The sequence below is a fragment of the Homarus americanus genome, unplaced genomic scaffold (genome assembly GCF_018991925.1).
Source record: "Homarus americanus isolate GMGI-L3 unplaced genomic scaffold, GMGI_Hamer_2.0 scaffold59495, whole genome shotgun sequence".
Classification (NCBI taxonomy): domain Eukaryota; kingdom Metazoa; phylum Arthropoda; class Malacostraca; order Decapoda; family Nephropidae; genus Homarus; species Homarus americanus.
In genome coordinates, this window is record NW_024732415.1 from 802360 (window position 1) to 815357 (window position 12998).

Consider the following 12998-nt stretch of genomic DNA (forward strand, 5'->3'; position numbering starts at 1 on the left):
CCATCTTTAAAACCCATCCTGTCGAGTGTTAACTGTAAACTAACTGTAAGCTAACTATAAATTAACTGTAAACTGTAAACTAACTAAAATGTTAACTGTAAACTGTAAACTAACTGTAAACTGTAAATTAGCTGTAAACTGTAAACACACATACACTTACCATGAACATAAAGGCAAGGCAAAAAAAATACGATTTACATATCAATAAAATAAAGCAAATAAATTTCCTTAAGAATTATATAAAAATAATGTGTGTGTGTGTGTGTGTGTGTGTGTGTGTGTGTGTGTGTGTGTGTGTTCGAGGAGGCTGAGTTGGGAGGAGGGGGAATGTGGATCTATTTTTCCCTCCTACCCACTTTCCACCTTCCTTCTCACTCACCACTTCCCTCTCCACTCACCCACCCTCCCTCTCACTCACCCACCCTCCCTCTCACCCACCCACCCTCCCTCCTCACTCACCCACCCTCCCTCTCACTCACCCACCCTCCCTCTCCCACTCACCCACCCTCCCTCTCACTCACCCACCTTCCCTCTCACCCACCCACCCTCCCTCTCCCTCACCCACCCTCCCTCTCACTCCCACCCACCCTCCCTCTCACCCACCCACCCTCCCTCTCCCACCCACCCACCTTCCCTCTCACTCACTCACCCACCCCTCCCTCTCACCCCACCCACCCCGATGTTCTTGCCATAGTTCATAGTTCACCTCCCAAAGTTCACAGCTTTATATATATGACTCAGGATGTCAATAACATTACCAGAGGCGAGATGCACTCCTAGTTTTAAAGGGTGCTAGTTGTAATGGGTGCTAGTTGTAATGGGTGCTAGTTGTAATGGGTGCTGGATTTGTAATGGGTGCTAGTTGTAATGGATGCTGAATTGTAATGGGTGCTAGTTGTAATGGGTGCTAGTTGTAATGGGTGCTAGTTGTAATGGGTGCTAGTTGTAATGGGTGCTAGTTGTAATGGGTGCTAGTTGTAATGGGTGCTAGTTGTAATGGGTGCTAGTTATAATAGATGCTAGTTGTAATAGATGCTAGTTGTAATAGATGCTAGTTGTAATAGGTGCTAATTGTAATGGGTACTAGTTGTAATGGGTATGAGTTCTAATGGATCCTTCTAATGGGTGCTAGTTCTAATGGGTCCTTCTAATGGGCGTTAGTTCTAACGGGTGCTAGTTTTAATAGACGTCAATGCTAGTTCAGACTCACGTAAAAGTAACATTATTCAAAAGCCTCGCGGTGGATGAGTGACTACAGTGCTCACCCTCTGTCCTTAGACTTACTGGTTCGCACCTAGGCACCCCACGTCGACCCAACTGCGGAAGGGTACCTGAAAAATGTAAAGTGAAGTTTAGTTAAGTGAAATACGAAATACTCGGTTACATTGCTATACCTGTTGTTACCTGTTCATAATTAGGTGTCAGGTGTGTGGTGTAATGGTGTCAGGTGTATTGTGTCAGATGTATTGGTGTCAGGTGTAAGGCTATATGGTGTCTCCATCTTCTTCTCTTCCTCCTCCCCCTCTTTCTCATTCTCTTCCTTCCCTTCTTTCTCCTCCTCCTCTCTTCCTCCCTATCTTCTCTACTACCCCCTTCTCTTCTTCACTCTTTCTCCTCCTCCTCTACACATACAAGATACTCCAATGCTCCAATGAGTTTAATTTCAACAGGTTTCAGTATGTTTCCGCCCAGGTGCTCCACTCAGGGCTCCACCTGTAACTGGAATATCGCCCAGAGGAACCTAGCGAAGTGGTGACAAGATGGTGTTGGTGGATGGTGACAGGGGAAAAAGAATAATGAAATACACCCAAAAATTCTGATTATATTGACGTAATGTAACTCTCTGTCTGTCTGTCTGTCTGTCTATAATCTATCTAACACGTCTCCTACATCCCGTTTTCTGTCTGTATGTGATAAGCGAGCAGCCACCTCCACAAAGTCAGCCACCACCCCCCACCCACCCTAAGTCAGCCACCCCCACCTACCCTAAGTCAGTCACCCCCACCCACTCTAAGTCACCCACCACCCCCTTAAGTCACTCCCCCCTAACTAGTGACCCTGAGCCTTAAAGAGAGAGATCTGGTATAAACTTGAGCCTCAATGGTGCCAGGAGCCTCAATGGTGCCAGGAGCCTCAATGGTGCCAGGAGCCTCAATGGTGCCAGGAGCCTCAAAGGCGCCAGGGGCCTTCCGGTGCCAGGAGCTCAAAGGTGCCAGGAGCCTCAAGGTGCCAGGAGCCCCAGTGCCAGGAGCCTCAGTGGTGCCAGGAGCCTCAAAGGTGCCAGGAGCCTCAGGTGCCAGGAGCCCCAGGTGCCAGCCTCACGGTGCCAGGAGCCTCAAGGTGCCAGGAGGGCCCTCAGTGGTGCCAGGAGCCTCAATGGTGCCAGGAGCCTCAATGGTGCCAGGAGCCTCAGTGGTGCCAGGAGCCTCAATGGTGCCAGGAGCCTCAATGGTACCAGGAGCCTCAATTGTGGTTCCCAAACTTTGATTTCACTCCCACCGAAGTATTACCAGGATAATAATCTCTCGTGTTAAACCTTTTTCCACAACTCTTGTTAGACGGTAGAAGTTAAATTTTTGGAGTTTGTTATTTAATTTGTGGGGTTTTATTAGATTTTTGTATGAGATGGTGTTTTAAATTTGGTTTTAACAGAGATATATATACACTCATACACACAAAAATATACACACACGAACACACACATACATACACACAGAGACAGAAACTAATATACTACTCTCCCTTACACACACATATACATACACACACACACATATACACGCACACACACACGCAACTTATCCTCGTCTCCCTCAACAGTTTCCCAAATAAAGGATACATAACACACTCTGAGCATGACCTGACCTCTGACCTTATCACCCCTCACCCCCTCTCCTCCCCACCCCCGAGAGGCTCAACTTGCATCATATACAAAGTCAGTCGTCATTACTCGATCTCAGATGGGGAGAGAAGGGATGGGTGGGGAGAGGGAGTGGAGAAGAGGGAAGGGTAAGAGTGGTGAGGGAAGGGGGAAGAGAGAAGGGAAGGGGGAGGGGAAGGGGGAGGGGAAGATGATACAGGGCCGATCAGGGTACACACACACACACACACACACACACACACACACACACACACACTTCCAAACCACCTCACCACTTCACTATAATAAAAACAAGATTAAAAAATAAGCATCGATAACAAACACCCACATGATATCTTCCACACGTGTACCCTGGCGGCGTCATTAACACCTGTCGGGCCCTCACAGGTGTGTCGGACAGGTGTTATCGCTCGTGTTGATCTGCGTCGGGCCTTATTCTACGTGAGGGATCATAGTATACGAAGTTGAATGGTTAGGTTAGGTTAGGTTGGGTTGGATTGGGTTGGGTTGGGTTGGGTTGGGTTAGGTTGGGTGGGTTAGGTTGGGTTGGGTTGGGTTGGGTTGGGTTGGGTTGGGTTGGGTTAGGTTAGGTTGGGTTGGGTTGGGTTGGGTTGGGTTAGGTTAGGTTAGGTTGGGTTGGGTTAGGTTAGGTTGGGTTGGGTTTCATGCCACATTTGAAAGGTTTATTTTATTTGATAATTAAAGACCTTATGACACCTCTGATTCCCACCCCAACACTCCTGGCTCCCCATGACATTCCCTGACACTTCTAACACACTCTATGACATACCCTAACCCCCCTGACCCCTGACACACACCTCACCCCTAGTCACCAGCGTTGTTAGTCGCCCATAATTAGTGACTAAGAGGAATTATTCACCATTGAACTTTGAGAATGATTTATTAGTGAACTTTGAGGAGGAGAAGGCGGAGGAGGAGTGCCGCACCTTCAGGAGCTTCTGCAACAGCTCTGTTTGATGAACTTTAAAGGCTGGTTAATTATTTGTGGTGATGTTTGATGGTATGTCGTGGTGTGGTGGTGGTTGTGAAGGTGGGGTAGGGATGGTATGGTAGGGGTGTGATGGTGTGGTGGTGGTGGTGGTAGTTGTGAAGGTGGGGTTAGGGCTGGTATGGTAGGGGTGTGATGGTGTGGTGGTGGTGGTGGTGGTAGTTGTGAAGGTGGGGTAGGGATGGTATGGTAGGGGTGCGATGGTGTGGTGGTGGTGTGAAGGTGGAGGTAGGGATGGTGTGGTGGGGGTGTGATGGTGTGGAAAAAAGGTAATAGTGGTAGTAGTAATAGTGGTAGTAGTAATGGTAATAGTGGTAGTAGTAATAGTGGTAGTAGTAATGGTAATAGTGGTAGTAATAATGGTAGTGGTGGTAGTAGTAATAGTGGTAGTAATAGTAATGGTACTAGTGGTGGTTGAGGGTCATTGACAGAACTATAACATAATAACAGCAATAGTTAAGGTATCTCATAAGTGTTAATAGACAGAGATTCCATCATAAAGCTGCATGAAGAGCTAAAGTTTAAATGACCCGTGTGTGTGTGTGTGTGTGTGTGTGTGTGTGTGTGTGTGTGTGTGTGTGTGTGTGTGTGTGTGCCCATGTGTGTCTGTATATACTGTATATCTATGTAGGCATATATCTGTACCCGTGTGTGTGTATTAGCACTGGGTACAATTGCCATGTTATTTCCCCCATGTTGACAGAACAACGGGGAGAGGGGAGGGGGAGGAGGGAGAGGGAGGAAGGGGGGATGGAGAGAGGGGGTGAGGAGGAGGGAGGAGGGGAGGGAGGAGGAAGAGGGGGATGGAGAGAGGAGTGATGGGGAGGGGAGGGAGAGGGGAGGAACCTACCTACCTCCACATCAATGACCTAACATAACAAATACTCCACCCAAAACTGCCCCGTCGTGCGATATGACATACAAACATACACACAACATGAAAACTATTGGTTATGAAACTTTAATGCTAGTCTTTTCCCCTCTCTCTTCCAATCTCACCCCCTCTCTCCTCCCCCTCCCAATAACTCACCCCCTCTCTCCTCCCTCCCAATAACTCACCCCCATCCTACCTCTCACCCCCTCTCTCCTCCCCCTCCCAACAACTCACCCCTCTCTCCTCCCCTCCAATAACTCACCCCTCTCTCCTCCCCTTCCAAGCTCAACTCACCTCTCTCCTCCCTCTCTCCTCCCCCCTCTCTACCTACCTCTCACCCAATAACTCACCCCATCTCTACCTCTCACCCCTCTCTCCTCCCTCCCAATAACTCACCCCAACTCAACCCTCACCCCTCCTACCTACCTCTCACCTCTCTCTCCTCCCTCTCTCCTCCCCTCCAATAACTCACCCCCTCCTACCTACCTCTCACCCCCTCTCTCCTCCCCCTCCCAGCCAACTCACCCCATCCTACCTACCTCTCACCCCCCTCTCTCCTCCCCCTCCCAATAACTCACCCCATCCTACCTACCTCTCACCTCCCCTCCCAATAACTCTCCTCCCCACTCTCCTCCTCTCCAATACCTCACCCCCCCTCTTTCCCCCTCACCAATTCCTACCTAACCCCCTCCTACCTCTCACCTGACGTCTTCACTTAGTATGTATACAGTGTGTGGCAGGTAAGGTGTTGTGACTGTTGTGAAATCTGAGGATGTTCTTATTAGTGTGCTGTCTGTGTGAGGTGATGACATGGTGTGTGTGTGTGTGTGTGTGTGTCAAGTGCAATAAGGTTATTAAGCATCACACACACACACACAAAAGAACACACACAACACACACAACATACATTTTTTATTGAGTTCATCATCAATCAAATATCCACACCGAAAATAACAAAGTTCACATCTATCCAGACCCCCCCCATCCTCTTCCACCATACCACACGTTTTCACACGGATTCAGCACCAAACACGCCTACAGTTAGCCACTCCAACCAGCGACCCTAACCTAACCACCATCCAACGATCCTAACCTAACCACCACCCAGCGACCCTAACCTAACCACCACCCATTTATTCCCCTGGAAGTTGTAACACACGTCTCTGGAGGGCAGGAGAGAACAGGTAGAGGAAGGATCAGCACTGTTATCGCCTGGGAATGACCTCTTGAGCGGCGGCAGGTAAACACACAGGTTAGGGATTAACCTCTATTGTGTAGGAGGATGAGGAGGAGGAGGAGGAAGAAGATTAGGAGGAGGAGGAGGAGAAGGTGGTGGAGGAGGACAGGTCACTCACAGCCGGTCACTTGCCCTCCTCCTCCACACACAAGCCAGCTACCACCGGCCCAAAACGAAATCCTTCCCACTAACTAAACTAACATAATACTCATTAGATTAATTAACATTGAGGTTTAATTAACTAGCATTATGTGTTAGTATACCATAGGGTGTGGCTGGGTGAGTGTGGCTGGGTGAAAGATGGTGTGGTTATGCTCGCGTCAGACAATGTTTACACGGTGTCGTCAGTCAGGTAAGGGGTAGGCCGCTCCACCTGCCGAGGACAGTTGCCAAATGATCATTATTCTTCTATATTTTTCAATCATTAAATCTCGATATTCTACAGGTGTTAAAACTATCCACGTGTTGTGTATGATTAAGAATATATTTAATCCTTGTGTTAAAGTTTTAGATTAAACTATATAAAGGATTAAGGAAGCGAGAGTAGTGAGTTTAGATAGATATATAGACGATACATACAGCGACCTGTTGCGACTGCACTGGGCCAAAGCCGCAGTTGCCAAAAATCTCTTACCTCACACTACACCTCTCTCTCACTCACTCTCTCTTCTACCTTCATCTAGATACACCCAACATAACACGGTAGATATATAAACACAATCCCAAAAATATTTTACTTGCTAGAAACGCAAACTGTGTATTTTTTTTTATAAAGGTTAATACTGATAGATGTGTGTGTGTGTGTGTGTGTGTGTGTGTCTGTGTGTGGTGGAGGTATCAGTCACCCACCACCACCACTTGCAGCAGCAGAGTCAAAGTCAGGACAGTACACACACACACGTATTATTACCAACCTCCTATTGATTTGTTGTAGCTTATAATACAGATATGCACAACAACACTCCCACCACCGCTGCGCAACTGTGGGATGGTGAACCAGTGCTGTTATACATATATACATTTACACACACATGTAAATAATAACTGAAAATGAAAATACATACACAGGTAAACAATAATTGAACATTTTAAATATACATACATACATACATACATTTAAACACACAGAAAACAATAACTGAAAAATGAAAACACATACATACATACACAGGTAAACAATCACTGAAAAATGATAACAGAAACAAAAATAATAAAAAAAAAACTAGGGACAACATACACGTATAAACAAACACACAGTACAGCCAGAATGCGTCGAAACCCCTTTGTTAGTTGGGATACGATGCTCTTTTGTTTTTAACTCTATATTATTCCATTTATTAAGCTAAGTAGTCGTTTATAATCCACATTAATAGAAAAGGATTGGATACCATATACAGTGTTCAGGTCTGCGTTATATCTGTAGCTTTTTGCAATTTGATTCGATTTTGTTTTAGCCTAAGATTATTTCATTTATTGTTATAACTATTCACTTATACTTAGCATCAAAACAAACACGATTGGCTATCATAAATTTATAAATATACTAATTTTAAATGAGATTCGTTTCTCTTTTGTTTTAAACTTAGATTATTTAATTTATTATTCTAATTATTCACTTATACTCCTGTCGGTTGCGATGCAATTTTGTTTTAGCGTTATTCATTCGTTTCTTAAGCCTCAACTCCATATCAACTCCCTCAGTACAACATAAAAGATAATTAGCGGACACGGGACCTATTTACTAGCCAATATGCAAAGTTTAGATGTGGGTTAGGTTAGGTTAGGTTAAGTTAGGTTAGAATAGGTTAGATTAGGTTAGGTTAGAATAGGTAAGGTTAGAATAGGTAAGGTTAGGTTAGCTGTATAAATAACCACTGTATTAAGAAACACTAGTAATTCCATCTTTATTTAACCGTCAATTAAAAAAAAAAATTCCTGCGAAATCAGTCGCCATAGTGTCGCCATGACGTCACACACAAGGCTTTGGTGATGACAACAACGATATATTTACAGCCTAAGGTTCATATTCTCTTAAAGGGTTCATATCAAGGGTTTAAAGTGGCCGCTGTGGTGTGTGTGTGAGGGAAGTGCTGAATTTCTTGGACTTTAATGAGGTACTGGGACAGATGTGGGAAGGAAGGAAGGGAGAGAAGGAAGGAAGGGAGAGAGGAAGGAAGGAAGAAGTGTAGGAAGACGTAGGTAAGACAAAAGAGAGGAGCGTAGGTATACCTGGTGGGTGAGAGGTGATGGGTGGGGAGGGTGTGGTGAGGAGTGGGGAGGGACAGGTGAGGGGAGATGGGTGAGGGGGGGTAGGGGTGCGTGACTGTAGGCGGGGAGGAGTCATGATTTAGCCAGTACAGTATATCCACTCCCCACTCACTTCCCCTACCTCCCCACCATGGGTATAAGTTCCCCCCATACCCCTCCTCCTCTTCCCCTTCCTGCCACGTCAGAAGGAATAGCTCTATCTTGACCCAATGCCTTAGTTGAACACCCCAGCCAACTACGTCTGCTGACCAACTACCACAACAACCACCATCACCACTACTATAACCACAATTACCATCACCACTATTATAACGATAATTATCACCACCACCATAACCACATAACCACACCTCCCACCAAAACACACCTCACACCTTTAGCACACCACACCACACCTCTCCTCAACACACCACACCACATAAACACAACCACATCACCTCCCACACACCACACTACACCTCCCACTAAAACACACCACCTAACCACACCTCTCACCACAAACACAACCACACCACACAAACAACACCTTACCACACACACACACACCAGACCATCACACCGCTATCATTGCCAGCTACCAAATTGAGATAATGCTATTTTACACAAGTCTGGCATAAAATCCTTATTGAAAACCCCGGGTTGAGTACTAGCTGCATATTCATACACCGCAGGACGCAATAGAATTTAAATCCCAAATTGTGCGACCATTTGCAGTCAATACCTATTTTTCCTGTATCGTTTAATGGCCGTCAGCACTCAATCATTCATTTAACCTAACCTAACCTAACCTAACCTAACCTAACCTAACCTAACCTAACCTAACCTAACCTAACCTGAGGCCGATACGAATTATTTAATATACTGTATGGAGTGTTTACAAGGGTGTTTACAAAGTCCCTTGGTTGTTTTACAGGTAAATATAAACAAAAAGGGAGTCTGTAAGCACAAATAATAAGGGAGTCTGTAAACACAAACATCGAGCGACTATGTAAACACAACCTAGGCACTCTGTAAACACAAACAAGAGACTGTAAACACAAACATCAAGAGATTCTCTAAACACAAACATCAAGCGACTCTGCAAACAAACAAGAATACACTGTAAACTTCCCCTATATATGTAAACAAGAAGGGGGATATATGTGTAAACACCGCGTAAATAAGACATACGGACCATAACCACCACACACCTAACACACCTGTTACAGATAGTCCAGGTGTGTCTTCTGGCGTGTTGGTATGGTCGGCAGGTGTTCGTAAGGGAGGGAGAGGGAGGGGGAGAGGGTAGGGATGAGGGGGGGGAGAGAGAGGAGGAGGGACAGGAGGGAGAAGAGAGAGGGGAGGAGGGGTAAAGAGAGGGATGAAGGGGAGGCGGAGAAAAGAGGGAGGGAAGGAAGGGAAAGAGAGGAGAAAAGAGAAGAGGGAGGGAGGAGGTGAACGGCCGTGGTGGAAGTGTGGCGAAAGTGAGTCAACTGTGGTGGCTGGTGGTGGTGTGTGGTGGTGACAGAGTGGTGGCTGGTGGCTGGTGGTGGTGGTTGGTGGTGGTGGTGTTGGTGACAGCTGCTGGTGAGGTAAGGTGAGATCACGGGGGTCATGCATTAATACACTGGGTCACACACGACTCCTCCTCCTACACCTCCCCCTCCATCACGGGGTCACGCATTACGCCGCCCCTTCCCCTTTCCTTTCTTTTTCCTCTTTCTCTTTACCCCCCTTTCTTTCCCTCCTCCTTTCCCCCTTTTCTCTTTTTCTCCCCTCCTTCTCTATCCCCCTTTCCTTTCTTTCTCTCCTCCTCCCCCTTCCCCCTTTCACCATCACTCATCATCAGTCATGGTCCAGGTTCAAATAGCAAGACAACGGGGGGTCAAACCTCATGACACACCTAACACCTGTTGACCGATGACCTACAGCAGTTACTCACGTCAACAAGTAGGTCACGTCAACAACTAGGTCACGCCAACAGGTAAGTCACGTCAACAGGTAAGTCACGCCAACAGGTAAGTCACGCTAACAGGTAGGTCACGTCAACAGGGAAGTCAAATATGTACACTCGCCTGCACTTATACCTGGTACAGTGACTGACACGTTTAGTGAGATGTGGCAACTTTGTGTAATGGTTATCTAGCATCCTTAGTCTGGCTATTATTGTGAGGTTCCTCAGGGTCATTCCGGGAGTTTAATACTATGTAAACAAACACATAGTTGCCACATCTCACAAAACGCGCCAGCCACACCCCCTCCCCTCCTAGGATGTAAACAGAACTAGCTAAGGATGGTTTAGCAAGCACCCCTCCTCCCCTAGCATGTAAACAGAACTAGCCAGGGATGGTTTAGCAAGCACCCCTCTTCCCCTAGCATGTGAACAGAACTAGCCAGGGATGGTTTAGCAAGCACCCCTCCTCCCCTAGGATGTAAACAGAACTAGCCAAGGATGGTTTAGCAAGCACCCCTCCTCCCCTAGCATGTAAACAGAACTAGCCAGGGATGGTTTAGCAAGCACCCCTCCTCCCCTAGCATGTAAACAGAACTAGCCAAGGATGGTTTAGCAAGCACCCCTCCTCCCCTAGCATGTAAACAGAACTAGCCAGGGATGGTTTAGCAAGCACCCCTCTTCCCCTAGCATGTAAACAGAACTAGCCAGGGATGGTGTAGGAAGCGTGTGACACTCCAGGATGTAAACAGGAGAGAGAGAGAGAGAGAGAGAGAGAGAGAGAGAGAGAGAGAGAGAGAGAGAGAGATGCTTTAACACTGTGGTTGCTTGTCTTAGGCAGCCGATGGTTTGTTTTGACTGTGTTCCTCATAGCTGCCAGGAAGCTTAAGTCTTAGTGGGTGGTCTGTGTACCCTGGGTGTACCTATTGGGGGTGTTGAGGTATCTATTAGGTATACGAATCTGAATCACCTCCGAACCCGAATCACATCTGAACTCAAATCCGAATCCGAATCACATCTGAACCCAAATCCGAATCACCTCCGAATCCGAATCACATCTGAACCCAAATCCGAATCACCTCTGAGCCCGAACCACCACCGACCTCGAATCCCGAATTAATCCTAAACTTAAATCCGAAATTAATTCAGTATCTCAGACCACGCTGTTGCGGGCGCCTCACTTGCTACTCTGTCTGTGTCTTACTTCCAGGCCGACCTTCAAGTTGGAGCTGTAACTCAAAGCCCGTCCCGAGGGTCACGTCTTACCTATAAGTTCGAGTGATAGATAGATAGATATACATAGCTAGATAGATAGATGGATATGATACATGATAAATGAATTGAAAGATAGATAGATCGATAGATAGATCGATAGATAGAGATAATTTACTAATGGTGTAATGTATTGTGTTAAGCAGATATGTCAAATGTTCTCTATCTATCTATATGTCTCTGTCTATCGAGCTATCTATCTATCTATCTATAAGTCATTTCTTTCTCTTCTAGTAATCTCTCTCTCTCTCTTCAATCTATTTTCTCTTTTCTTTTATAAATCTCTCTCTCTCTCTGTCACCTACACAGCGACACAGTGACTGGCAAGATTCCTGCGGCCACACGTGTCGTCTTTGTTTTTGTGTCTTTCACCTCCTGCCCGGTTATTATCTTTCTCTCTCTCTCTCAATCTCCCTCTCTGTCTATCTATCTCTCGCTCTTCTTGTCTATCTCTCTCTCTTCTTGTCTATCTCTCTCTCTTCTTGTCTATCTCTCTCTCTCTCTGTGTCTATCTATCTCTCTCTCTTCTTGTCTATCTCTCTCTCTCTCTCTGTGTCTATCTATCTCTCTCTCTTCTTGTCTATCTCTCTCTCTCTCTCTGTCTATCTATCTCTCTCTCTCAATATCTATCTTTCCATCTCTCTCCGTTTCTATTTTTATTTCACCTTGATTATCTCTCTCTCTCTCTCTCTCTCTCTCTCTCTCTCTCTCTCTCTCTCTCTCTCTCTCTCTCTCTCTCACCTGGTTATTACTCCTACCTTGTGCCTTAATTTTCATCAGTGTTATTATTCATTCTTTTCCTTGTGTTCTTCTCTTAAGGTCAATGTTCTCTGCTCGCTGGTCCTGTTATGTATACATACATACATACATACATACATACATACATTCATACATACATACATACACATGACACAAAGATACATACATAAACATGACACATAGAGATACAAATATATAAGTGCAATATACGTTCACACACATGCTGTACATACATACAATTATTATTATTAGTAGTAGTAGTAGTAGTTGTAGTAGTAGTAGTAGTAGTAGTAGTTGTAGTAGTAGTAGTAGTAGTAGTAGTAGTAGTAGTAGTTGTAGTAGTAGTAGTAGTAGTAGTAGTAGTTGTAGTAGTAGTAGTAAGTGCATACAAACACCCATACCTATAACACATACCAATCATAACTCTTAAGATTGTCTGTCCGTCTTATAACTATCCACTTCTTTTACATCAAATTCAAGTTAAACTCCAGTAAGACTCACAGTAACTAAATTAATAAAATCCTAGTACATATTTTACACTTATTTTATTCATTTGGTCTTTAGCTAATTAACTTTACTAATTTTTAGTAATTTTTATTCATTTTTATTAGTACACATAAGCGCCATTGTTGTTCCAATTGACGATAATAAACCAAATGTAAAAATAAAACGTAAAAATAAATCACTTTTATAATATTTTCATAACTATCGTTAATAAAATATTCCCAAACTATAAAAAATAATAGTATCCTATTTGTATGAAAGTTG